Source organism: Papaver somniferum, chromosome 3, assembly GCF_003573695.1.
Source record: "Papaver somniferum cultivar HN1 chromosome 3, ASM357369v1, whole genome shotgun sequence".
Taxonomy (NCBI): Eukaryota; Viridiplantae; Streptophyta; class Magnoliopsida; order Ranunculales; family Papaveraceae; genus Papaver; species Papaver somniferum.
Window position 1 is genome coordinate 57,077,494 of NC_039360.1, and position 24,610 is coordinate 57,102,103.

Below are 24,610 nucleotides of genomic sequence, written 5' to 3' on the forward strand. Positions count from 1 at the left end.
GGGGAGGAAAATCAGGTGCATCATCAGGAGCATCTGTGCGTTGGCCAGGAGCCTGTGTCTCTGGTTTGTCCTTCTTTTGCGTCTTTGGAGGAGCTGCAGTATGCTTGTTCGGGGATTCTTGCCTTGCGCTTGCTCCCTTCAGCAGTTTGCAGAGGCTGCAGGTTGTACTGCTTGTTGATCAGGCGTCTGCTTCCTCGAGTGTCACGTGATTCCTCAGTCTTTGTGGACTTGCTCTTTCTAACAGGGCAGGTGCAGTGGTTGCTGATCTCTTCGCGGCTTCGTGAAGCTCTGAGAAAGTCTGGAATCGAAGATTCTCCAATAGAGCTCTGTAACCGGGAGCATGCCGTTGATACAAATCTACCAGCTGCTGCTCTGTGACATTTGGGTCATGACAGTCCAGGGCCTGGACTCTGAATCTTTTCACGTAATCATTGGGATTTTCACTGACCCTCTGGAACATTCTTCCAAGATCAGAGAGAGTGACTTGCTCTGACAAAAAAGTACTTCCTGTAGAAGGCGTTGATCATTTCTCCCCAATTGTTGATAGTCCCCGGTGCGATGTTGTTGTACCAGGTGTATGCTCTGCCTTTCAAGGATTTTGAAAACTCCTTGAGGCGAACAACATGGTTATGTTCATGCTCTCCCAAGGCTTCGAGGAAACGAGAGACATGTTCTCGAGCATTGCCAGTTCCGTCATACAGAGTGAAAGTTGGAGAAATGTAACCTTTTGGAAGGGGAATCCTCTGCGTAGCGGCAGGATAAGGAGGTTGGTGACGATGGACATGTGATGTCTTGTCTTTTCCACGGTTCTCCAGAAGGCGCTCCACGTCTTCCCGAGTAATGAAATTTGATGGTTCCTTTGCTGATGAATCTGAGCTTTGCCAGTTTCATCATCATCCACTGTATGGATTGGGATTACTTCAGGATCAGCAACATCTGAGGATTTCTCCTTCTCTTTTCCCTTTTCTTGAGTCTTCTCTGTCATCTTATCAGTAAGAGTTTTGAGATAATTACACAGCTCCTTCTGTGTAGCAGCCATGTCAGTCTGATTCTTTGCGAGAGTCTCCTGCACTTTGATAAGATCAGCAATGGTAGGTGGTGGATTTCCTCTGACTTCTTCAGGGTGTCGACCGAACAGGGGATGACCTTCGTGAGGAGGAGTAATGTCACCACCATCAGTGTTGGAGGCCGGAATCGTTTCCGGGATATTCTGATTGTCATTGTTGTTGTTGCTAGTACTAGCGTCGTTTGTGTTGGAACCTGTAACTAACCCAGACCTAAGACCAGCCATCTTGTGAAATCGTGAGATTGCAACCGAGAGATTAACCTCCCACTGTGGTCGCCAATCTGTAGATGGGGAAAAACGATTTGCTGGTTTTTACGGAATTGAAGAGTCGACCGTGTGGAGACTCCTTGAACCGAGCGAAATGTTGAACCTCACACAGATGCACTGCAAGAAGGGAGTGCTTTAAGTTCGAGAGATCAATCTGTAAGACCCCGGCCTAAACCAAGAACAATGGTCGTTCCAGAGTCAATTCGGTCACAAGAGAGGATGGGTTGATCTGTAGGAGGGAAGCTGAGAAATGCGTGAGATCAATGGTGATCTGAGATTGTAGGTGTGTTGTGAATTCAGCGTGAAAATGCTCTGAATGATTGAATTTTGCTCAATTGAGAGTAATTTCTGTGAGTTCGTGTAGACGAAAGATTGTCTGTATGAACTTTGATGAGAAATTGCTCGTTTTGGCGAATGTTGTTCGATTGTTCGAAAAACTCTGTCTTTTCAATCAGGATTCAGAGACATTTTATAATGCCGGAGTTGAAAACACCATGATCCCATGAAGTGTGACAGTTGCTGGAATCAGAGATGGGAAATGGGGAAATCGTGTTAAAACCAATTACTCATCGTGCGGAGACTTGGTTAACTTTCCACCCACTACTTTGCTGACTCTTCCAACTGATTGCACGACTTGCTCACATTCTCATCGTGGGTGAACACACGTGCCGTAGACCGACCAAAACCCTAGTTAATATCCCCCATGTGACACGATTGAAATCTCGTGATTGTGGAGTCAGTTGCTGACTTTATGGGACGATGAGTCCATGTAGCTGAGTTGAACATGATTAGCAAATGTTTCGAAACTCATGAATTTAATGTGTCTGCTGAGACGAGGTATCATTATAACCTAAGACGAGCAAAACTGTGTTGCTAAATTGTTGAATATTGGTAGTTGAACCAATATTCTTTGATTTGAGCAAATATTGCTAGTCTGAGCGAATATTGCTAATTGAATAAATATTGCCGGTTCGAGCGAATATTGCTAGTTCGAGCAAATATTGTTCTTTTGATGAATTGTTGGTAGCTGGACCAAATAAAATATTAATTTAAGTTACTGACTGCTGGGTCGAGCAAAATAAATATGAATATCAATCATGGAATCAACATAAAATTATCAGAGTGTTCGAATCTGCACAGAATCACGTTTCTGCAGAGCTCTGGATTCAAAACCCTAATTTTACCGAAATGATGATTTATTGCAAATCAACACGGGACCGGCTACATGGGATGACGGGTTCACCATATAACGCCCAGATGCTCGAATGAGCAAAAAATACCAAAGTCTCTTGAGGACCAGTTGGTGAAAGAATGATTAAATGCTGGTTTAATCATTTACTGAAATAATGCTCGTGTGAGCAACAAATCATAAAACCTGATGTAGAAAATATGAGGGGCCGACCAAGAGGTCATGAGACCGGCTCTTGATGGTCGTGGGACCAGTAGATGGTCGTTTGAGCGAACTTCCAATTGTTTGGAAAGAGTTCGAACCTAATATGAGCAACTGAGCAAATTAGGTTAAAATCATTAAAACATGCGGGACCAGCTGTTTGCAAGCCTCAGGGTCACCCTTGGTCGGTCAAGGGGATGTGCCCGTGTCACCATAGTGTCCGTGCTTCAGTCCTGAGAATTTTGATATTTTCTGATGCACGTTTGAGCAACATTTGGAGAAAATATGCAAAATCCATGGTTTTGCTGAAACCGGCAAAAATACATGAGATGATGAAAATAATAAAAAACAAGGAATCACAAGGTGTGGGACCGGCCACGGCTAGGGCATGGCCGGCCGGCTGACACGCGGTCCCACATGTTTTCCCAGTTTTATGTGATTTTATGTTTTTCTCTGATTTAAGGGAAATTCCATGAAACTGGAGAGTTTGGCGAAATTAGGGAACTTCCATGAGAGATAAAAATATAAAATAGGGAATGGGAGTGTGGGACCGGCAATGGCCGTGGCATGGCCGGTCGGCCAATGGCGCGGGCCCAAGGCACTCTTCCCAATTTTATGTAATTTTGATGATTTTAGATAATTTTCATAAAATCAAAGGGATTTGTTGAAAACCAAGATATTTTGTTGAAATCAGGGAGTTTTCATGAAATCAGGAAACAAACACCAAATAATAAAAATAATGGGCGTGTGGGACCGGCTAGGGCATGGCCGGCCGGCTAGAGCCCGGTCCCACAAGTTTTCCTAATTTTTTAATTTTTCCATGATTTTAGAGAAAATACATGAAATTAGGTAATTTTAGGGAAAATTCATAAAATCAAGGAATTTTCATAATTTGAGAGAATAATAAAATAATGGGACGTGAGGTGTGGGACCGGCCACGGCCAAGGCACGGCCGGCGGCGGTCCCGCGACACCTTTCCCTAATTTTATTATTTTTTGATAAAATCATGTGATTTAGAAAAATACATGAAATTAGGTGATTTTAGGGAAAATTCATAAAATCAAGGAATTTTCATAATTTGAGGAAATAATAAAATAATGGGACGTGAGGTGTGGGACCGGCCACGGCCAAGACATGGCCGGCTGGTGCTCGGTCCCGCGACACCTTTCCCTAATTTTATTATTTTTTGATAAAATCATGTGATTTAGATAATTTCTTTGAAATAAAGGAAATTTTCAGGATTTTGAGGTGAAAATAGTAAAAATATGATAAAATATAAAATTGGGCGCGGGACTAGTCACGGCATGACTGGCCGGCTGGTGAGCCTAGTCCCCTGGCGCTTTTGTTTAATATTTTTATTATTATTTTCCCTTCCTATTTTGCATAGGTTCCTCGTTCGTTCGTATTTTTGAAATGCTCGTTCGCATTCAAAATGCTGGTCTGTATTATCTGCTAATTACACTTGCACCATTTTGTCAGGGCTTATTCGATGCCAGATGCCTGTTTCGTTGAATATTTATTACTAACCTGTGGAATTATGCGTGGAAGAACCACAGATTGAAGTAACGAAATATAACGAGGAATCGTAGAATATTGCTGAAATATTCAGGCGATTAATTGACGACTCGTAGAATATTGCTGGATATTCAGACGATGGCTCGTAGAATATTGCTGCATATTCAGACGATTTAAGATAATTAATTGTTGGCTCTATACTAGAAGGGCTTCCTGTCTAGGAGCATTTATTATCTGAGGGTTGAGCAATATGAACTTGCTGGAGTGTCATATTCCTCTTGCATAGTCAGGGAAAATCTGGTTACATCCCGAAGACGTTCTCGCTCTATACTGGTAGGATCAGAATCTCGCAGCAACAATGCCTCAGCGAAATTATTAATAAGACAACACAACAGCATCGCAGAACAATTTTAGAAGTGACATAATAAAAGACGTCAACTAAAATCATGAAAAAAATGTAATGATTCTGCAAAAATAAGAGAGTTTGCGAGAGTAACATTTGTAAGGTTACGAGAATGTCGCGAGACATATCCAAAAATAAAGGACAGATTAACTGTCATCCACTAGGTACTTCCCTATAAATAGTCGTTCAATTGTAAAGGAAAGAGATAGATATTTTTTGGGCAAGAAACAAGTAATTAGGAGAGAGAAAATCTAGAGCAGTGGTTATTCTTGATTCCTTTATCTTTTCTTGTAAGATTGTTTAAAGATTCATCAATAAAATTAAGATTGTTAATCTAAAATGAGTTGAGTGTTAATGAAATCATATTAGGGGTGTAGTGTAGGATTTCCTGCAACTACAATACTAGCAGTCATGCTGTCTAAGAGCCGCCTAATCTTTCGATTCTTTACAGTATGAGATGTGCCATGGCCTCAGCTGAGAGACTGCGCATCTTCATCTTCTCTGAGAAACTTTCTCCATCAGAGGTGGCATGAGCTTTCATGCACAGAGACATAAGTCTCGATACTCATCTGATTGCCGGATCCGGAGTAATTACTGAAATTGCTCAGTATTCATGAGATGTGCCGTGGCCTCAGCTGAGAGACTACACATTTACACGTACTCTGAGAGATAGCCTTCTCAGTCAGAGATTTATGACATGAGCTTTCATGATTTAATGAGAGATATGAGTCTCAATACTCATCCGGTTGCCGAATCTGGAGTATAGTTTTACAATTCTACCCTTTTTCGAAAATCCACCATCTACACCCCTATAATATTCCACAGCCACACTCCCCACAAAAATTTGGAAATTAAGCACAAGTTCAATTAAGAACTCTCCCCCATAAAATGTCATTCCCGAAAGAACAACAAGAGCGACCTTACTTTCACAAGAAAAAAAGGATTTCTTTGGACATTAACAAATCATATGAAAATATGAATTTGTATCCAAAAACTCAATTAAACTGACCACTAGAAAACCCATGAGTAATTTAATCGAAAATGCTCAACATAAGAGAACTTACGGAGCCACACAATATATACATAAAAAAATATGGATCAGGGAAGATCAATACTGCGGAATAAACAAAGATTCATTATATCTTTCATCACTATTTGCACAATGACATACAATAGACTTAATCTTTGTAAACAAAAGTTCATCCTTTCTTCCATCAATATTTGCGTAATGACATGAAAGGCTTAACTTTTGTTTGTCAAAAGTTCATTCAATCTTTTATCAATACTTGCATATCGACATATGAAAGACTTAAATTTTGACCATGTATGGGACAATTATAGTTCACGGACGCAAACATACATATTCCATAACAAATTGCAATATATAAAACCATAAAGATTAATACTGCAAAATCATCTTCCAAATAAACTTTAGAATTTAAACAAATAAATCTAAAAACATTGAAGATGAAAATCGTTGCACATAGCTATGTGTAATCACAATAATGGCTATTCCAAACTCTAGTTATTCTTCTTAAAAACACAAGAATAAAATTATCATAAGAAGTTTTCCTAGACAAAAATAAAACAACCCTTAGAGAACATATTTCGAAAATCATTAAACATGACCAGCAACCAGAGATTGAACATGGACGAGCTCATCAGTTGCTTTTTTCAGTTCGCTTTTCAGAAATTCAAGATTCCTTGTTGCAATTCCAAGTTGTTCACGCACGACCTCAAAGTCTCGAAGAATATTTCCTACCAGTTGTGATGACATCTGAACGGGTAGTTTGTTTTCATGATCAAAAGCATGATAGCAGGTTATGAAAACAGGGTTCTCGTAAAACTCGATAGTTTTGCCCTTCTCAACATTGTCTTCCTTGTTGCATCCATCCATTGTGCACACATAAATCAGGTGAACCTTTTGACGTTACAGAACGTGTATGTATCAAAACGAAGCATGATACATATATATATATATATATGAGTGTTTCATAGGAAACCCTAGGGGTTACTCGTATATGTTCCGTGTGGGTCAGGTGTACGTGCACTTATGGTTACAACCTTGGTAAGAGACCAAGAGAATAATGGAGCCAAATTTAGAAGAAGTCTTGAAAATCTCAAGAATCATTCTAAACAGAGGATGACATTCTTAGTTCAAAGGAACATAAGAGAATTGTTGAAAACCAAGGCAATCAACAAGGAATTATTCTCAAGAGTAAGCGATCAAAAACATTACATCATGTAAAGTACTGGAGCAAGGCTCAACAGTTTTATGATCATTGTTTCGTAAAGGCAAAATAAAGTAAGGTATAACAATGACTACTTTCTCAAGACACAAAGGATTCTTGAGAATTATGAGCATCCTTCCACAATTACAAGAAGGATGCTACATTGAGCAGTCATGTCGTATTTTGATGAGCATTTTTCTCATCAAGAATATTGACTTCTTCTCTCTTTCCTTCATGAATATTTTCACTAGGATTAGTCAAAGGAGATTTAACCAGAGGGGAACAAGGAATACCTGAACCTGCTGCTTTCCTTGCCTTTTTGATGCTCCGTTTGAGTCTTTTTATGATGATCTTGAGCTCCGAGACTCGATTATTGATATGAATGAAACCTGGAGCAGACACCTTGGGTTCACGGTCCTCTTCAGTGAGAGATAAGGAATTTGACTTTTTTTTTTCTTTCTCCTATGCCTTTTTCTCTTCTCAGAGTAATTTAAAGAGTCAGTTGTCCACCTGACATTCTTCCTTCTATAATTGTAGGCATTTTTCGTCTCAAAGTCACAATCTAGAAATGACTCACCACAACATTTCTCTTGATTGCATACACTGCCTTTTACTCCAGCAAGATGAGAGACAGGTTTAATTACTTCTTTAGACATCCATGCAAGAATGTTGTGAAGTTTCTCATTCCTCAGTCGAAAACGACATCTTCGTTCAAGATGTCCTTTATTTCCGCAATAACAGCAGTTAAAGGAATTGTTCTTGACTGTTCTCATGCGAGTTAAATTTGAAGGAGTACAATCCTTGTTCTTAAGACCATCGGCTGCTAGAAACATTTTTTCACATGAAGACTTGTCATTAGCATGTACAAAATTAATCTTACCAGTACTTGGAGCGTTTATTCCCTTATAGCCCAGACCACGTGTATCACGATGTTCTTTACATGCTCCAAGCATAGAAGATAATTTTGTAGAGCTAGAATTGAATTTTTTTCAGATTCTCTTCTAGTGATTTTACCTTATTAAGGGCAGCAGCGAGATCAGTTTCCAAAGATTTTTCTCTGGCGATGAGACCGAGTTCTCTGTCATTAAAACATTTTTGTTGAGAGTCATATCTTTCTTCAGATTCCGCAAGTCTTTCTTTTAACACAAAGAGATTTCGAAGGAGATTATCACATTCGGACCTTTTTGAGCGTAAGTCTTCTTCTCGATATTTAACGGTAGATTGTAATAGTTTATATCCACAATCGTAACCTTTAAAGAGTTTTCTCATCTTTCTGTTTTCTTGACAGAGAGGTGCTAAATATTTACCCAAGCAAGCTGTTGACTTCTTTTCTTTCAAAGCATGGTCAAAGATCTTGATATATTGAGAGACTTCCTCATCAATGGTTTGTCCTTCTTCTGAATCACTCTCATCTGAAAGATCATATCCAACTGTTCATAAAGACACTTTTCCCAGTTGAAAGCAGATTCAGATACAGAGGCAGATACAGGAGATTTCTTAGATGTATCTGGATTTTGAAACATCTCAGGGGAAATCTGATTTGGTGTTGCGTTATCAGAGAGATTACTGTCCATAGAGTCAGATCGCTACAAACACAGACTTATAAGGTCTTTAAACGTGTTTTCCTGCTCTGATACCAATTGAAAAAGTGGGGGTACAACAACCTCACCCAATATTTCGCTTAGCAATCTGTATGAACTAACTCCAATATACTTTTAAGAGAATCAACTAGACAGTCAGACTCAATCTTAATAAAAAGTATATCAAAGATTTATATCTCAATTTCTCGATTCAATACTTACTCAAACAAATAGAAATCTGCGAGTCCAATTGAATACAAGAGAAATTAACTTGAACGGCACCAAAGATCAATGTTCAAGAATCAATCATTTTCAATCAACAACCAAAGGTTGGATTTACCAATTGATCGATTCAACGTACAACCTGTGATATTTCAATTATATAGAAAAATATAATGCGGAAAAGAAATAACACAGACACCAGAATTTTTGTTAACGAGGAAACCGCAAATGCATAAAAACCTCGGGACCTAGTCCAGATTGAACACACACTGTATTAAGCCGCTACATACACTAGCCTACTCCAAGCTAGCTTCGGACTGGACTATAGTTGAACCTGAAAAAGCGGGGGTCTAACAACACCACCCAATGATTCGGTTAGCAATCTGTATGGACAAACTACGAAATACTTTGCTAGAGAATCAACTAGACAGTCAGACTCAATCTAGATTAAAGTATCTTAAAGAGTCAATATCTCTCACTTGTTTTGATTTACTCAAGCTAAAACAATATCGAGTCTTTAATCAAACACAAGGAATAACTTGGACGGTACCAAAGACCAATATCCAAGGATCAATCAATATCAATCAACAACCAAAGGTTGGATTTCCAATTGATGATCTTTAACGCACAACCTGTATTATTCCAATTATATAAAATATAATGCGGAAAAGAAGTAACACAGACACTAGAAGTTTTTTTAACGAGGAAACCGCAAATGCAGAAAAACCACGGGACCTAGTCCAGATTAAATACACACTGTATTAAGCCGCTACAGACACTAGCCTACTCCAAGATAACTTCGGACTGGACTATAGTTGAACCCTAATCAGTCTCCCACTAATTCAAGGTACAGTTGTACTCCTACGCCTATGATCCCAGCAGGATACTGCGCACTTGATTCCCTTAGCTGATCTCACCCACAACTAAGAGTTGCTGCAACCCAAAATTGCAGACCTGATAATAAACAAATCTGTCTAACACAGAAAAGTCTATCAAAGGATAAATCTGTCTCCCATATAAAAACCCTAGGTTTTGTTCCGTCTTAAGATATAAAATCAAGGTGAACATGAACCAATTGATAATACGGTCTTATATTCCCGAAGAACAGCCTAAATTAATAAATCACCTCTCAACAATCCTTATTGACTACACAAGCGGTTTGTCGAGGAATCACAAACAGTGAGACGAAGATGTTTGTGACTTATTTATATTTCCTATCGGAGAACTCTCACGATCTCAAGACAATCAAAGATTGTACTCGTACGATAGAAGATGCAAGATCAGATCACACAACTACGATAAAAGTAGTATCGGTTTGGCTTCACAATCCCAATGAAGTCTTTAAGTCGTTAACCTGGTTTTAGAGAAGAAAACCAAAGGTTAAAGGAGAATCGACTCTAGCGAGCGCACTAGTATCACACAGACGTGTGGAGATTAGTTTTGCACAATGCTAGATGTCTCCTTTATATAGCCTTCAAATCAGGGTTTTGCCTTAGTTACAAAGCAATCCATATTTACCGTTAGATGAAAACCTGATTTAGATTCAAGCTAATATTTCTCAACCGTTAGATCGAAAACTTAACTTGTCACACACACTTGGGTAGACATTTACTGGGTTTGTGAAAACCATGCCCAAACGTGTACGTGTATGTTGGTTCAACATAGTAACCCAAAAGGTTAACCATATGAGCAATTCATATTAACCTAGTTCTTCTTCACCATAACTAGTTCAATTGACTCAAATGAACTAGTTAGAGAATTGTTCAATTGCTATGAGATCTTATGTAACAACACAAGACACAATTGAAACAAAGATGATTTGATTCAATGGATCAGCTCATGAACTTTATAGCCACGGTTTGCATAAAGCATTCCTTAGTAATTTAAGTTTTATGTTCAGAGCACATCTGTAGATCATAACCACTTAATCTCACAAACAAGTTCGCGGACTTAAGGCAACCGACAGAGTTTTCCAAACTCAGCAGAAAATCTCGGCAAAGAGACTTCAGCCGTTTTGATTTATTACTAATATAGTTTCCATTATGTGCTAATAGAGGTCAATATAGAACATAGATGGGAAATGTAAGTATATTTATTTATGATTATATATAACGAATATAAACAATCTCTCATGGATTAAAATAAAAATATAAACACTCAACAATAATCCGCACAATATCAATGTCTTTGCTCTTTTTTTCCTTTTTCTTTTTTATCTAACGCAAGTTTTCCTAAGAAAATAAAGACTGTCGACAGAAATTAACCAATGTAGAAAGTATTATAACGGATAAACAAGCACAAGCACATTTTTATCATCTTTCTGGACAACCAAAATTATTCAGAAATATAACGTCATATATAAGCAAGAGAGGTCTATTGGATCTATCCTCCTTGTTGTTCTTAATATAATCTAGAAATTTCCGCAACACAAAATTCTCAACCAAGGAGGTTGTCAATGTTGCGGCTCTCTTCACATTAGCAAGTTTTTCTTCATCTTTCATACAAAATACTCCAGAGAAAGGTAAAGTCACATCAAGTGTTCTCACCTCATCTAAATTCATAGACTTGATCCATTTGGATAAAAGAGTAAAACTTTCTCCTATGTGTCCAACAATGGGACTGAGTTTGATAATTTTATTGATAATACTCATCCTTTCAAAAGTTTCCTCGATAACATATACCTGAAATTTGGCATTTACCACTGCTGAGTTATTTATGAAACCTTCCAAATGTTCAAGTACAACTTTGTGGTTGGCACTACAAAGACAATGATTTATCTTATTCTTTCTCTAGGTCTCTCGTTTTCTCTACGTCAATAAAAATCTCATTTCTAATTTTTCTTTCGATTTATTCACCACGGGAAGTATCACGATTTTATACTACATATTTTTTAACACATGAGACCTTTTCTTAATCAAATACTGTAAAGATTGTCTTGTTAACTTTTATTTTGTAATACTCATATAACTACGCATGAAAACTACTATATTTCAGAAAAGCAAGTGATTATTTCTCTTGAGTATCATATATGGTATTAATTTGTTTTTATTAATTGAACTCACAAGCGGATTTAATAATATGAAATATAAATCGTGTAAAAAACCTCACAATGACCATGTTTATTTCCTTAATGATCATAGATTATAGGCTCAGATTATTACAGACGATGCAATAGGATAATGGTTGATAATACAAACCATTAACAGCTCAACTTTTTCTGTCTTCACCCATACGCTATGCCCATGTAAAATTTGATTTTATTATTGACAAGTGTTCAACGAAAATACATATCCCTATATTCTTACCTTTAGTACTTTATATATGACGTTATATTCTGAATAATTTTGGTAACGATATACTAAAATATACAAATATATAATTATTTATTTAAGGAAGGTAGATATCTTAACATATTTAGTCTAATTATACTCATGTTATATAATATTATAGCGGGTAAAACCGGATAAAGACAACATACCTCTCTCGTTAAAGGATGTAATCCTACAACTTTCAGATGCTAGTACATGGAAGTTATGCTTTCCAAACAGTTGTACATAGACGTGAAAACCTAGTTTCCAAAGATCAAGATTAGAGAGTCGGTAATATTCTAAGTTGAGCCGATTTTCATGTTAATCATTTTCTTTTCTTTCATATGGTACTTCTATCGATGTTTTGGAGTTTCTGATTCTTTATATCATCTTTACATGTGCTTTCATATTTCTTTGTTAGGTTTCTATTTATTTATTGTCATAAATCCTAGTTTTTGAAACCTTTTAAGCTTGTTTTTTTTTGTTTTCTTTTCTTAATTTGCTTCTTACTATTTATTTATTGAACTAAGGAATATCAAACTCCATGTTTTTATTTCTTATTTATTCTTAACATAAATTTCTAATATCTTTTACAGCAGTTAGTAGTTGCGAAAAGACGAGGGTACCCAGATACACAACAATCTTTCGAATATCAACCTATAAGTCATATACCTTGTGTTATTGTCCATGGACGAGGTCGAGACAATATGACAGAAGATATTTACTTGAAAATATTTACGGTAATAAAATCGATTGACTATAAGGATCAATGTCAAGTAATTCAGATTAACGTACAATAATACTATTTACTTAATTATAATAACAATTATAATGCGGAAGTAAAGTAATAACACAACAAGATTTTGTTAACGAAGAAACCGCAAATGAAGAAAAACCCCGAGACCTAGTCCAGTTTTGAATACTCTCAAAATTAAGCCTCTATACAAAATATAATGCCAACTTCGTATAGTTGAGACTGTTAGAGCATAGCTCGGTCACCTCGCATGCGTTGCTATATCAAGCATGTTTGTCAATGTTAGTGATCAAAACTATGAGTCTTGATTTCTAGTCTATTAAAGCTAAGTCTCGAACTAGGATAGAAAAATGTAGTTGAGCTCAAGGACTTCATGGCGATTCATCATACAACAACGAAAATCTACTCAAGGAACCGTGGAACTTCATCAACAAAAAGGTATGTGGATACTTCAACTTATCTATCACTCAAAAGTCTATCTATTCTATCTCCTACTTCTTATGAGACAAAAGTCGTATGCTATATAAACTGGATCATACACATTTGACATTTCGAGCTGAGTATTCACTACTTATCTTTTTATCGAAATCATGTGTTGGTAAAGTGTTTCGCTTTGATCAAGTTTATCTTCACATAGTGACGAAAGTCATGAAAAGTTTCAATTACTTTGGAAATTGCTCTGACGAGAAAGGTTTGTGAATACCGACTGAATAACGTCCTCTGAGAATTTTTCAATGATTGGAATGAGAGTTTAGGTCTAGATAACCAATGATAGATATAAGCATTGTGTGATAACACATATGTGCATAAGTCTTATTCCTTAATCCGAAGTTTTCGAACTTTGTTGATTGAGAGAGACCGGAGGAATTGGTTTTGCCAAGTCCGCGAACTCAGTCCGCGAACTGACGGAAGTTCTCTTCCCAAGACTTTCTGCTGGATTTTCCAAATAACTCGTTTGTTGTTAAGTCCGCGAACTGGCAGAAGTTCTCATACCGAGAATTTCTGCTGAGTTTGGAAAACTCTGTCGGTCATCTTAAGTCCGCGAACTTGTTTGTGAGCTTAAGTGGTTATGATCTAAAGATGTGCTCTGAACATGAAACTTAAATTACTAAGGAATGCTTTATGCAAACCGTGGCTATAAGTTCATGAGCCGATTCAATCAAATCGAATCATCTTTGTTTCAATTGTGTCTTGTGTAGTTACATAAGATCTCATAGAAATTGAAAAACTCTCTAACTAGTTCATTTGAGTCAATTGAACTAGTTATGGTGAAGATGAACAAGGTTAATATGAAATGCTCATATGGTTGACCTTTTGAGTTACTATGTTGAACCAACATACACGTACACGTTTGGCAAGGTTTTCACGAACCCAGTAAAACGTATACCCAAGTGTATGTGACAAGCTAAGTTTTCGATCTAACGGTTAAGAAATATTAGCTTGAATCTAAATCAGGTTTTCATCTAACAGTGAATATGGATTGCTTTGTAACTAAGGCAAAACCCTAATTTGAAGGCTATATAAAGGAGACATTTAGCATTGTGCAAAACTACACGTCTGTGTGATACTAGTGCGCTTGCTAGAGTCGATTCTCCTTTAACCTTTGGTTTTCTTCTCTAAAACCAGGTTAACGACTTAAAGACTTCATTGGGATTGTGAAGCCAAACCGATACTACTTTTATCGTAGTTGTGTGATCTGATCTTGCATCTTCTGTCGTACGAGTACAATCTTTGATTGGCTTGAGATCGTGAGAGTTCTCCGATAGGCAAGATAAAGAATTCACAAACATCTTCGTCTCACTGTTTGTGATTCCTCGACAAACCGTCTGTGTAGTCAGGAAGGATTGTAGAGAGGTGATTGATTAATCTAGGCTGTTCTTTGGGAATATAAGACCGGATTATCAATTGGTTCCTGTTCACCTTGATTTCATATCATAAGACGGGACAAAACCTAGGGTTTTTCTGTAGGAGACAGATTTATCCTTCGATAGACTTTTCTGTGTGAGACAGATTTGTTTATTATCAAGTCTGTGATTTTGGGTTGCAACAACTCTTAGTTGTGGGTGAGATCATCTAGGGGAATCGAGTACGCAGTGTCCCGCTGGGATCAGAGAAGTAGGAGTACAACTGTACCTTGGATCGGTGGGAGACTGATTGGGGTTCAACTATAGTCCAGTCCAAAGTTAGCTTGTAGTAGGCTAGTGTCTGTAGCGGCTAAATACAGTTTGTATTCAATATGGACTAGGTCCCAGGGTTTTTCTACATTTGCGGTTTCCTTGTTAACAAAACTTCTGGTGTCTGTGTTATTTCTTTCCGCATTATATTTTTATATAATAGAAATAATACAGGTTGTGCATTAAGATCATCAATTGGAAATCCAACCTTTGGTTGTTGATTTATATTGATTGATCCTTGGATATTGGTCTTTGGTACCGTCCAACTTATTCCTTGTGTTGCTATCATACATGCCATTACCCTAAACCTTCAGCACCATGTGTGTAATTGTACTCTGTCTAAAGATGCTTGGATATCTTAGAAACCGTATTCGAAGGAAACTCTAGTGAAAAGGAAGCTAGGCTTCAAAACCTTATTTCCGATTGGGAGAACCTTAGTATGGCAGATGAAGATTCATTTGATGAGTTTAATCACAAAGTGTCTGAAATTGTTAATGCATCTTTTGCGTTGGGTAAGACTATTCCTAAAAAGGCCATTGTGATGAAAATTCTCAGATCGCTGCCATCTAGATACGAGTCTAAGAAGCATGCCATCGTTGAAGGGTATAACCTCGATAATCTTTCAAGAAACACCTTGGTTGGGAAGTTTAAGATCTTTGACCATGAGCATACATCCAGAGTCGGTAAGGACGTTGCCTTTAAAGCACAAAAGAACACTAAATTACTGGTCAAAAGTAAAAGTGTTCATGTCTCTGAGGATGATCAGTCTGAGAATGATTTTTCAGATGAAGACCTTGATAAATCGGTCTCCTTGATTACAAGACAGTTTAGGGATCTTCTGTTGAAGAGAAGTAAAGGGTTTTCAAGAGACAAGCCTAGGTCATCCGACAAACCTCACGGTCGCGTACCTCCTAAAAACAGGGATGCTGACGAGGCTGATGACGAGGACATGCCTCAGTGCTTTAAGTGTAAGGGTTTTGGCCATTTTTCTAGAGAATGCCCAAATCGTAGAAAATATACTGGGAACAAAGGTCTGGCTGTAACACTTGATGAAATGTCTGAAACCTATGATTCCGATGAAGATAGGATATCAAGTGTAAGGATCCTTGGTGAAAACATCGATTTTGATACTTGTAGTAATACATATATCAACCTCAATGGGTTCGGAGAAGAAGGAAACCCAATCAAGCTGGAAGATTCACTGAATCAGATAACTGGAAACCCTGTCAGTAATGTTTCAGGATCTACTGTATGTCTAGGTGCCTGATGAGTGCTAAAAAGTGCATATTTCTATATATTTTTCTTGGCATTTAACTCATCCTTTGTGCATTAATTCTGCATTTTATCCCATATTCTGTATTTTCATTGTTTTCAAGAATAAATATTTTTATTAATTAATTTTGCATTTTTAGGTAATAAGTAAAGTTAGATGAATTGCGGAGCGGAAAAGAGAAGAAAAGTAGTGAAAAGCCGGGAGGAATTACGCAAGGAAACCGCGAAGAATGTTGTGCACAAGACCAAAAGGTTAGAACTGGGCTTGAAGAGGAAGAATTGTTCTTAAAGAAGATATGGGCTTGGCATATCCAAGGCCCAAAACCCTCACCCAGATCCATTTCATATATCCATACCCGTTTCCCTTTCTAGCCGTCAGATTGGACACATCTAAATCTAATGGTCGCAACATCGCCAGTACATCAAAGTCTGAAGCTCCTGTCTAACACTACAGCACCTAACTCCATCTTGCGCCGTTAATTTCGTTGTATTATACAATCCAACGGTCGCTACAAGCTCTTCACGTATAGCCGTTAGATCGATCTATCAATTCCACATCCAACGGCTGAGATTTGCAAATCATCAAACTTGTTGTACCCGATCAACACCCAAACACCAAATTCCCTATACCCGAACCAAACACACCTTACCCAAATTTCCCATCGACTTCTTCTTCTCTTTCCCCTCACCTCCGTCTGCAACTCCATCACCACCACGCCCTGCCACTGCCACAACCACCTTCTCCACCTGCCATAGCCACCATCACCAGTCTACAACAACCCATCTCCTTTCCCATCATTTCCCTACCACTCTACCCACCTAATTCATCGATTTCCCGTCTTTTCTCTCTGAAACCCTAGATGAGAAAATCAATGAATTAGGTCGAGTTAGAAACGAAATTGGAAGGCATGGAGAGGAGAAGGAGAGTCAGAAGAAGAATGGGTCGACGTACAGAAGCCATTAATAAAGATTAGGTAAACTGAATTTCAATTTTCAGAAACCCTAATTTACTGTTTTGGGGGTTTTGATTGTAAAGTGTAATTGAGTATAAATAGATGCTTTGGGATGTTGTAATAGGTATGCCTGGATTAGCCAGTGTGTCCAGAACTGTGAGTTCTGTAAAAAATTCCATTTTATGCTCTGTTTTTATCCTTTGTTCTTCACTGTTTTGTTATCCATGTTTTTTCCATGTTCTGTGTATTGTTCAGTTTCTCCATTTGATGTAATGTGCTGTTGCTATCCATGTTATGTTATGTTTCTGTAATATTTGTATCATGTTCTGTATTGTTTCTGTTATGTATGTTCTGAATCCCAAATGCTAGGACTAGATGAAATTATGAACCAGCTGAGATAGTCTTCATCATGTGCAGCTCATGTTCAGTGTTGCTAAGCCCTTAGACTAGTTGTGCTTTAATCAGACAATTAGCACTTTGGTAATTATCTTAGCTGTGAGTAGAATATCCCTTAGGTTAATGGTGGATTCAACATCCTAGTGTTCTTTCATCACTCTTGTTTACTGTCTCCCTTCATTGCTGTTTTCTCAATAGTTCACTGTTAGTTTACTGTTATGTTTAGTGTTTAATGTTTAGTTCCTCAAATGTTAAATTTGTTCACTGTTAGTGGTGGAAGTTTAGGTTAGAATTCATGTAAATTGAGCTGATTGAGAAATGGAGGAATTTAGTGTCCACTGTTGCTTGTGATTGATTGTGCTGTTAAAAGACAGTCAATGCTAGGAGTAAAACAGTTGGACAAGCTTCTTCTCCTTCCATTCCATTTATGTATGCCCTGGAACATAGGCAGGATAGAACCTCCACCTAGCTCCATTAGGGACAAGGATTTAACCAAAAAAACAGCCACTGCCTAGCATCTTTCCTGTTCTTCTTTGTTATCTATCTGTTTTTGTGGCTTCTTATCACTGTTTTTATAGCTGTTTTTATAACTGTTTTGTGCCCTGTTCTTCCTTTGCCTTTGGCCCTTGGCCATTGCCTTTGATTTATCATTGCTATGCCATTGTAAATTTGCATCCTTTTGCCTTGTGTTGCTTCCATGTATATACCATTGTCACTTTTTCTTTGTACATGTCATTGTAAATGCCATCCTTGGCCCTGTGTGACTTAGTGCCCTGTCTGCCTAGAGCCTGCTTAACCTTGTCTGCTGCTGCTCCAAACAGTTAGCTTAGAACCAAAGGCTAAAAGCCCAGATTCATTACAAAGCCCAGTTCAGTCTTGGGTTAATCTAGAAGCCCATTGACACTCAAAGCCCAATGCACTTCAAAGGCCAAGCCTAGTGCACTTCAAGACCAACTGAGCCCAAGCTCAGTTCACTTCATTGTCAAACAAGCCTATAATCCAAAGGTACCCTAAGCCCAAAGCTCAAAAGGCTTCATAGTTAACCAACAACAATTTAGGAGCCCAAAATAGCTAGAAAACTCCAAAACACTCCCAGTCTCTGTGGATCGACCCGTACTTGCACGAGCTACAACTGACGACCGTGCACTTGCGGTGTTACACGTAGGCATCCGTTTCTTTTGCGCTTCACTTTTACACGCTTTCCCGGGCCAACCAAGTTTTTGACGCCGCTGCCGGGGACTCGGGTTTGTTTCTCTAGTAGTTTTATTAGCTATTTTTGCATTTCACTGCATAGCATTCGCATCTGCATCTGCTTCACTTCATTTGCTGTTGGACCTGCTGTTCTGAACCAGTTTTTCCTCTGCTGGGACGCCACCAAGGAAAAGAACCAAAGCACAACTGGGTTTTTGCAACAATATCAGAGCAGCTGGGCTGTGCTAAAAAGGTAAACCCATTCAGAGAACCCGAATTGTGGGCTTCCAATTTTTAATTGTGGGCTTGTAATATTAAAGCCAATTTTTGGGCTTTTTATTTTCTGTTGGGTTTGTAATTAACTTTTGTGGGCTTGTTTGTTTAATTTGTGGGCTTGTATTTAATTTTTGTGAGCTTGTTTAATTTGGACTGGTATTTTGTATTCTGGGTTTTTAAACCCAGCTGAGCTTGTAACCGATCACGCTAGGTTAACTCGTTAGTCGGCCGAGTACCCAAATTCTAGGCCGAGATTTTGGACTCAGTTTCACCAAACGTTTTCAAACCAGCTGAGCCAAAGCAAACACAAAACCAACAGTGGGCTTGCTCCCATTCAAAAACCAAATTTTATTTTCTTTTAAAATAAATAAATAAATAAATAAATATTTTCTCTCCCATTCAAAAACCAAAATTTTTACTTGCTCCCAAATTTTAAAACCAAATTTTATTTGCTCCCACATTAACAACCAAATTTTTTTTTTCTTTTATCCCACCAAAACCAAATTTTTCCCAAAAATCCAAACCCTTTAAAAACCAAATTCTGAGCTTTGTACATTCTTTACTTAGCTTTTGAGCCAATCATGAATAGATCTTTTTCTACAGTTGGGGAGTACAACAAATCCCTTAGAGAACTTGCATATGGACAAACTTCACGTTATGAACCTTCCACGGACCATGATGTCAATAGTCATAGGAATTATTATGGACATTTTCAAAGTCCCGAGCCGCAATACATGAACCCTAATGACTATTCATACATGCATCATTCATCGCAACGTGAAAATGAACATTCTGCTAGAGCCTCACTCACACAATCATCACTTATGGATCAATTAGAAGCTCGAGTCGCAGCTTTAGAAAAGCAAGCACATGAGGAATCTGTCACATCTAACTTTCCTAGGCAACCTGAAATCTATCCTTGTCCCGCATGTGATGGCTTAGACCACACTATTGCGAATTGCTATATTTTCCATGAATTTAGGCGGACTGGAGAAATTCCAAGGTTTGTAGAACCTACAGATTATTATGATGGTGGTTATTGGGACCATAATCAACCTTTTCAAGGTTGCGATCAACCATTTATAGACCCTAACGACCATGCACCCATGTATCAATCACCACAAGGGGAGGACGAACAATTTCACATGAGCCCTTGTATGCAATCTATAATGGAAAACATCAATCTCCTCAAACAAAACACTGCTAGTTTAGAAATGCATACATTGAATGATCATAGCAGCATTGTTATCCCTAATGAAATTAATTATCAAAATAGTGTTTTTAACCCTACTCATGATAGTCATATTGAACATGAACCTAATCTAGAGGTAAATGAGTGGAATAGAAACACTATAGTTTTTAGGGAAGGACACTCTTGTTTTGTTGAGGATGATAATAATTATGATGTTATATTAGAAGAACATGTCTATACTGATGATGTTATGGAACCTTTGGGTTCAAATACATTAGGCTTCTCTGCCCAGACCTTAATGAATGATATCTCTTCTAGTATTCCATATGATGTTTCCATTGAATTGCCGATGCATGAGGACAAATCTGTTGATGATGTTGATGATTCTGATTGTGAACTTGCTAATTTGATTGATGATTGTGAGCATGATGTGACATGTGTAGATGATTTAGGAGATTTTGATTTGATTGATAATGACGTGCCTATTCTCCTACATGAGTCACAATCTGATGGCCTTCCACCCAACCTAGATTTGGTTTGTACCAATATTGTAAAACCAATTTTTCTGAGAATGCCTAATCTAGGTTTGGAACTGTGTGCTTCCCAAGTCCTCTTGGACCATTTTGCATCTAAATATAATATCTTTGAGGAACCACAGTTGGAAATGGCATGTTTGCCCGTCCATAGCAAAGTACACTTTGAGTTAGATCTTGTGCATGAGGAACCCCCAAAACTGCGCGATTTTGTTTTCAAAATTATATCTTCTGTAAAATCCAGGTTTGGGGGTAGCTCATTTGGTTTCACAGTTCACGTGCTTTTCTTTCATGTGTGAAGTTGTTGAAACCGCTACACTTTGTCTTTTGGGTTGATCCTCAACTCTTTAGACTTTTGGTGTATGGTGAATTTTTTGTATATAATCAAGTAGATAAATTTTAAAACTTTTTGGTTTCTTTTGTATATATTTTGCTAATCCAATATGATCTAAGTTGAAAATGTTGGATTCTAGCCGGTGAATAATGGAGTTCGGTTCGTGTTTTCGACAAATCGGGTATTCTCTCTCCTTTTACTCTACTTAGCATGTTCCTCTTCATATGTTGCATTATAATTTTGTTATCTTTTGAAACATTGAGGACAATGTTTAGTTTAGGTTTGGGGTATGGAATGGATACCATGATAATATGCTATAATTGAAAACGAACTCCTTCTTCTTTTGAAAAAATCGAAAAAATTCAAAAAAAAAAAATTAAAAAATGAAAAAATGAAAAATCATAAAAAAATGGAGCTCATTCACCTTGAAAAGTTGATTTATGTGCAATATGTTATATGTAGGGTTCTTAGTCTAGAACGATAGGGTACTCCTATTCTAGCACATCTCACATAGTGATAAGAAACTTGCACGCGCACGATCTACCAATACATGTATGCCTCGTACTTCAAGGTGTTCTATCGGAAGTTACGATTGCCAATCACTTTAGAATACTGAACGAAACTTGACTAGCTTGTTCTTTGGTTGGTTGGGATAGAAGGTGGAGGTTACATTAAGAAAAACAACCATCGAATTTAACTGGGTGCATCAAAAAGGGCTACCTCTTGCAAAGTGTCATGTAATTTTTTGTTTCCTTTTGTATATGTATCAAAAGTGTTCCTTGTCAAAAAAAAAAAAAAAAAAAAAGATATATATTCAGAAAAAAAAATCAAAAAAATAAAAAAAAAAAAAAAAATCAAGTATTTATCAATTCCATCCTCTCTTGTTCCAAAAATAAAAGAGAGTAGTCAATGTAAATAAGAGTCATGTAAAGAGTCATTTTGTTGTTTCATTGTAATAAGCAAGGAGGGTGTATGCCATTGATGTACAACGCGAGTAATTGTGAAATACCTCCAACTCATTCACAATTCTCGTAAAGTCCGGACAGCTAGCTAGATTTCGACCTCGGTTCTTAGCCTGAGAAACTATCTCTTGGTGATTAGTAGTCATAACATCCGATCTTTCTTTACACATGTGTAGATACACTTTACACTCTTATCACATGTCTTTAGTGTTATCAGTGCTAGGATTGTGCCTTTGACAGCTAGATTGACATATTCCTCGGCTGTGAGCTTAAACTGTCATGCACATGTCACATTTCATGGAATCTGAGCTCATATTTTGTCTTAAGGTTTTGTAGGCACACCTCTGGTAAACCTTCACGAGACTTCACTCGTCCACTAGGGACACTTAGTGGTTTAAAAGGCTTAGTGCATACGCTAAATGCATTCGAGAGACCAGCGACAGTGGTATAGTTAGGATTTCCTTAGTTTTGTTTTACTTGAGGACAAGTAAAATTCAGGTTTGGGGGTATTTGATGAGTGCTAAAAAGTGCATATTTCTATATATTTTTCTTGGCATTTAACTCATCCTTTGTGCATTAATTCTACATTTTATCCCATATTCTGTATTTTCATTGTTTTCAAGAATAAATATTTTTATTAATTAATTTTGCATTTTTAGGTAATAAGTAAAGTTAGATGAATTGCGGAGCGGAAAAGAGAAGAAAAGTAGTGAAAAGCCGGGAGGAATTACGCAAGGAAGCCGCGAAGAATGTTGTGCACAAGACCAAAAGGTTAGAACTGGGCTTGAAGATGAAGAATTGTTCTTAAAGAAGATATGGGCTTGGCATATCCAAGGCCTAAAACCCTCACCCAGATCCATTTCCTATATCCATACCCGTTTCCCTTTCTAGCCGTCAGATTGGACACATCTAAATCTAATGGTCGCAACATCGCCAGTACATCAAAGTCTGAAGCTCCTGTCTAACACTACAGCACCTAACTCCATCTTTCGCCGTTAATTTCGTTGTATTATACAATCCAACGGTCGCTACAAGCTCTTCACGTATAGCCGTTAGATCGATCTATCAATTCCACATCCAACGGCTGAGATTTGCAAATCATCAAACTTGTTGTACCCGATCAACACCCAAACACCAAATTCCCTATACCCGAACCAAACACACCTTACCCAAATTTCCCATCGACTTCTTCTTCTCTTTCCCCTCACCTCCGTCTGCAAATCCATCACCACCACGCTCTGCCACTGCCACAACCACCTTCTCCACCTGCCATAGCCACCATCACCAGTCTACAACAACCCATCTCCTTTCCCATCATTTCCCTACCACTCTACCCACCTAATTCATCGATTTCCCCTCTTTTCTCTCTGAAACCCTAGATGACAAAATCAATGAATTAGGTCGAGTTAGAAACGCAATTGGAAGGCATGGAGAGGAGCAGGAGAGTCAGAAGAAGAATGGGTCGACGTACAGAAGCCATTATCAAAGATTAGGTAAACTGAATTTCAATTTTCAGAAACCCTAATTTACTGTTTTGGGGGTTTTGCTTGTAAAGTGTAATTGAGTATAAATAGATGCTTTGGGATGTTGTAATAGGTATGCCTGGATTAGCCAGTGTGTCCAGAACTGTGACTTCTGTAAAAAATTCCATTTTATGCTCTGTTTTTATCCTTTGTTCTTCACTGTTTTGCTATCCATGTTTTTTCCATGTTCTGTGTATTGTTCAGTTTCTCCATTTGATGTAATGTGTTGTTGCTATCCATGTTATGTTTCATGTCTCCTGTTATGTTATGTTTCTATAATATTTGTATCATGTTCTGTACTGTTTCTGTTATGTATGTTCTGAATCCCAAATGCTAGGACTAGATGAAATTATGAACCAGCTGAGATAGTCTTCATCATGTGCAGCTCATGTTCAGTGTTGCTAAGCCCTTAGACTAGTTGTGCTTTAATCATACAATTAGCACTTTGGTAATTATCTTAGCTGTGAGTAGAATATCCCTTAGGTTAATGGTGGATTCAACATCCTAGTGTTCTTTCATCACTCTTGTTTACTGTCTCCCTTCATTGCTGTTTTCTCAATAGTTCACTGTTAGTTTACTGTTATGTTTAGTGTTTAATGTTTAGTTCCTCAAATGTTAAATTTGTTCATTGTTAGTGGTGGAAGTTTAGGTTAGAATTCATGTAAATTGAGCTGATTGAGAAATGGAGGAATTTAGTGTCCACTGTTGTTTGTGATTGATTGTGCTGTTAAAAGACAGTCAATGCTAGGAGTAAAACAGTTGGACAAGCTTCTTCTCCTTCCATTCCGTTTATGTATGCCCTGGAACATAGGAAGGCTAGAACCTCCACCTAGCTCCATTAGGGACAAGGATTTAACCAAAAAAACAGCCACTGCCTAGCATCTTTCATGTTCTTCTTTGTTATCTATCTGTTTTTGTGGCTTCTTATCACTGTTTTTATAGCTGTTTTTATAACTGTTTTGTGCCTTGTTCTTCCTTTGCCTTTGGCCCTTGGCCATTGCCTTTGATTTATCACTGCTATGCCATTGTAAATTTGCATCCTTTTGCCCTGTGTTGCTTCCATGTATA